The 4882-nt window shown below is 34.1% G+C and overlaps 1 long non-coding RNA gene across 1 annotated transcript; it reads left to right on the top strand.

Annotated features, from left to right (window-relative positions):
• Positions 1-2643: 2643 nt before the first annotated feature.
• LOC116182566 lies at positions 2644-3482 on the top strand. The gene is made up of 4 exons (XR_004147562.1): positions 2644-2783; positions 2834-2933; positions 2979-3066; positions 3115-3482. It is a non-coding gene; the product is annotated as an uncharacterized LOC116182566 (long non-coding RNA).
• The last annotated feature ends 1400 nt before the right edge of the window (positions 3483-4882 follow it).

Genomic DNA, 4882 nt, shown 5'->3' with positions numbered 1-4882 from the left:
AACATTTTACTTAACTAATTATCAAGACGCAAAGAGCCTGAAAGATCTCATAAATTAATTGTATTTCGAACAAGGAAAAGTTCATAAATTTAATTCTTAGTAATCTCATTTAAGTGTGTAATAAATTATGAAGATTCAAAGAAGTCGTGTTTCAGTATATTCAAAATACCCAATTTCCTGAACAGCGCTCGGGTATTAAAATGAAGTTGAAAAAACATCAACGTTCATGAGTGTGCTACCCTGTTAAACAAAAATTTAGCAAAATTTCGCCGGAGTAAATTACAGTGCATTCGTTTAACTGGTCCTTAATTTTTTGAAATCTATTCAGTATTAACTGGCCAGGAACATTTTCTGTAGACCGTGCTTGTCATTAAATGACAGTTTGCCCGAGCGCTGTTATAATAATTTGGGTTTGATGTAGTTAAATTATCGCAGGGAATCTGAGGTAATTTATGTAGTTTAGTAAGTTTAATGCGTTTTACATACAGGAAAAAAATTAAAGTGTTACCAATTAATGGAACATAACGCGTAAAACGTAATGCATTTACAATTTATTACATGCCCAAATATGTCTTCCTCTATAAAGTGATAATAATTTAATTTAAAGTAAACAAGTGCTTAATGGATGCCTATAATTAATAGGGAAAAAAAAACCTGGATCTAAATATAATAAATAAGCAAAAATGAATCGTGGTCTATAAACTTCGAATCACATTCAGCAATAAACGTAATCAAGCCAATCCGTTTTACGTAAAGCAAAATCACCCATAATTAGGTGTTGTGATAAATACAAATTCGCGGATACGTATTTAAGTGGAAGTAGCATTTCATTTCATCTATCGATCACAGCAAAAGTGGTCTACATATTTTATAGGGAATTTTATACAATTAATTGTAATGTAATCCGAAACGCGAAAAAAACCATCGTAAAACTGTCGTTCATTCCTTATACAGTTCAATAAGGGTCTGAAAGAGCGTAATACATTTGTTTCGGATTTTTAGGAATCATAAAATTTTAGTTAAGTGGACACTTATGGGTAAAGATAAAATACAAATATCAAGTGCCGTTTAACTTTTTTTTTAGGTTATTTAGATAGTAAAGTAGGTATTTTTTAATCAATGCGTATGTGTATTTAATCTTAATGGAATAAATCGCGTATGATTATTTTGATGTCATAGTTCGACTGTATTAAGTTAATGGATGTCTAATTTATTACTGCACTAAATTACTACGAATATTTTAATTACACATGATTTAACACGTCTTAATGATGGACGGTGTATGAGTAACAGACTTGAAATACGCGTAAAAGTTAATGGATTTACAATTTATTATTGTAATAAATCTCGTTTGAGTGTGAGTTTGATTATAAAAATAATAATCGAATTTTGGATGTCTCTAAGCTAAATTAGAATGAAACAGCTTTCTCATAAAACGTAAAAATGGACAGAAACATTCACTTCACTCGTATTTAGTCATTGTTTCGTGTTCGCGTTAAGGGTTGCAGGCGCTTGGCAGCCATACACACACTTAGCTATTTTTGAATGGGATTCATTTATTTTCCTTTATTAGGTACTTTACGTAACTGAATAAATTTACTAAATAAAAATTATAAGCCTAGATCGAAGAGTTTTCGAATTTTCGAGTTTTTTTTTCCCATAACTTGGTGAATCTTTTACAAAGTAAATCCTGTTATAAGACAAAACGATATACTTAACCAATTGTTATTAACGTTTTATAGATGACTACTGAATGGATGTAAGGTTTGTTATCTTTTATTCTAAAACGAAATGCTTGGTAAAGGGTTTATTTTTCAAAGGTAATAAAATGTAATAGAAATCGGAAAGTTTTTATTTAAAAGTGTTTATGAAAAAAAATTCCAATGTGTTATTTGATTCACGCATGGTGAATGTGACCGGCCCAAATGATGTTATGATAGGCGGGCCGGTGGGTGGAACCGTTGTCGCAAATAGGGGTGTTCTTTCAAAAGTGTTCACGATGACCGTCTTGGGGGTATCTACGGGCCGGTCTATCCATAATTCGAAAGGAACCACGTCCCAAATTTCGATTTCTGATAAAAAAATAAGTAATTACTGTGATGCCTAAAAGATTTAAGTTCTACTTACCGTGAGTTTCCATATTAACTAAATGTTTGTTAACGAAATGTTATGAATTTTTTTAACTGAAGAAGTTGTATTTATACCAAAGAACCTTATATATGCGAATATCGATGGAATGGGGAAATCCAAACCTTTTTGGAGAGGTGTATTCGTTAGGAGGAGCACGAATCCCAAGAAAAAAAATTTTAATGGGCAGTCGATATCTTCAAATAGTTTGAGATATTGGTAGATAATTTGTAGAGAGGAAATGCTCAATCATGCTCCTTGATCAATTAGTTTAAACCCCACACATATATAGTGCAAAAATATCGAGCAGCTGCAGTAAGCATGAGTGCTTCGCCCCGTATTAAAATATTGCAGAACATTGTAGTCGTGCCCGCGAAAGAAGCTGATGTGCAAGAAAACGAGTTAATAGAAGATATTTTTAAAGATTTAATTTGTCCAGATTTCGATTATTCGCTTCTTGAAGAAATCTTCGGTGACATTGAATGCCTTAACCGTCAACTTATAGACGCCGAAAAACAACTTTCTCGATTTTTTAAGATTTTATCTATTAAACGGGAAAACAATTTTTGCGATCTCCAGTGGTGCCATTGCCAAGTGGAGCACCTTATTGAAAGGAGGGCAAAGTTATTAGCGGACATCCAACAGTTATCCGTAGGGTAAGTAATTGAGTGGAGTTACTTTTTTTTTGTCATTTACTGTTATCTAGGAGCTTCCAGTAAAAATATTGAAGAGTTCAGATTTTGGGGGATCATTAAGCCGGTGTGCCAACTGCTTATTTAAAAAAGGAGATCAAGCTCGTTTATAAGGTGAGAAAGTTGCGAAATTATTTCATTTGTGACTCAATTTTATAGGAATCAAAAATGTTTATGTGTGAAAAATGTAATAAATCATTCGCTACTAATAGCAATCTTCGACGCCATCTCAAAAAGTCATGTAGAGGTAAGGAATTTTTATTACTCTTGCAAAAAAAAAGTGTTTAAATCGTAGCTCAAGAACCATCTCCAAAGAAGCTCAAAGTTGCACACGATACCCAGAGATTTTGCGATGTGTGTTCGGAGCACGTTTCAAGCCGAGATTATGTTGGACATTTGCGAAGTGTCAAACATAAAAATAATTCCCTTGCGTTTTCAACTGAAGGTGTTCAAGTAATTACGTCAGCCTTCAAATCTCGCATTGTGAGCTACAGAATATCAGCGAATACACAATACATTAATCTGAAGGAATTTGTCGAATCGTTGGCTGACGTAATAAAAAAATTAGTTCGTGAGCAAATTGATATCATGGGTAGCGTTAAGGTGAACTGCGAGCTGTTTGGTTATTTTATTTTGGAATCGAAGGATCGAGGAGAAGTTAAGTCTTTTAATCCTCGTAACCAAGTATTGACGATAAGTTCCGACTTAAGTGAATGGTTTAAGGATATCATCGAAAAACTGGAAGTTGACGCAACGGAATTTGAACATCGCGAGTCAGGTATTAATATCCAATTGTTTATGCCATGTTTACATAATTATTTGTTCTAGGATGGGCTCTTCAGCACTGATTATATATGGAAGTCAACATTAATAAATATAACCCGCTACGAGCTTCTTCATTCATACCGACCCCTGCATTTATCTCACGCAAAAGAGCCATTATTAATGTAAAGAACGAGGATTTCGGATGTTTTGGATGGGCGCTAGTTGCAGCTATTTATACTCCAACTGGACATCCCTGCGAACCGGATTCGTATCCGGACTATTTAGAAAAGTTCAATTTTGAAGGAATAACGTTCCCGGTAAAATTAGATGCGATATCAAAATTTGAAGAAATGAATCCCTTGTCCATTAACGTTTACGGTTTAGAGGAGGACACACAGAAACAAGGTAAAATGACATATAAAGTAGTAGGTCCTTTACATTATACCAAACAAAAGAAAGCCGTGCATGTAAATCTTTTATACTTGTCTAATTTAGATGGCAACAGTCACTACTGCTACATTTCTAATATGTCGCGATTAATTTCCATGCAAGTGTCCAAGCACAAAGAAGCTATTTATCTATGTGACGGATGCTTGCAATATTTTACAAGTCAGGAAAACCTGTGGCGCCATTCTAGATTCGATTGTAATTATGTTTGTACATTTTTGCCTACAAAGGAACCTATCTTGACAAAGTGGGGCCAGCCGTCATTTGATAATCGACTTAAATTTAATAATTACCAAAATAAAATCAAACCCCCGTTTGTTGTCTATGCGGATTTCGAATCGTTGCTTAAGCCCATAGAAGGACCTCAACCGAATCCTCTTCTTCAATTTACTACCAAAACATTTGAGCACGAACCATATTCGTTCGCGTATTATATTAAATGTTCTTTTGATGATAAATTTTCAAAGTTTCAAATTTATCGAGGTGCCAATGCCCCAGTGCAGTTTATAAATATGCTACAGAATGATATTCTAACCATATACAATCAACATTTTAAGCAAAGTAAACCTTTACAAATTTTAACAGAAGAGGAACGGAGACAAATTAATCTTGCCACAAGTTGTGGGATTTGTGAGAAACCTTTTGTTGAGGGAGATGTAAAAGTGATCGACCACGACCATCAGACTTCTTTCGTCAGGGCCGGATTATGTCATTCTATATGTAATTTACAGCTTCAAAATCCAAATTTTATCCCTGTATTTTTCCACAATTTGACCGGGTACGACAGCCATCTTTTCGTTAAATCCCTGGCTTTAGAGAATGAAAATATAGACGTTATTGCCGGAAATAAG

This window comes from Photinus pyralis, unplaced genomic scaffold, assembly GCF_008802855.1.
Source record: "Photinus pyralis isolate 1611_PpyrPB1 unplaced genomic scaffold, Ppyr1.3 Ppyr1.4_unclustered_Scaffold5963, whole genome shotgun sequence".
Lineage (NCBI taxonomy): Eukaryota > Metazoa > Arthropoda > Insecta > Coleoptera > Lampyridae > Photinus > Photinus pyralis.
The sequence above is the reverse complement of the archived record's forward strand: the minus strand, read 5'-3'. Positions and strand labels throughout refer to the sequence as shown.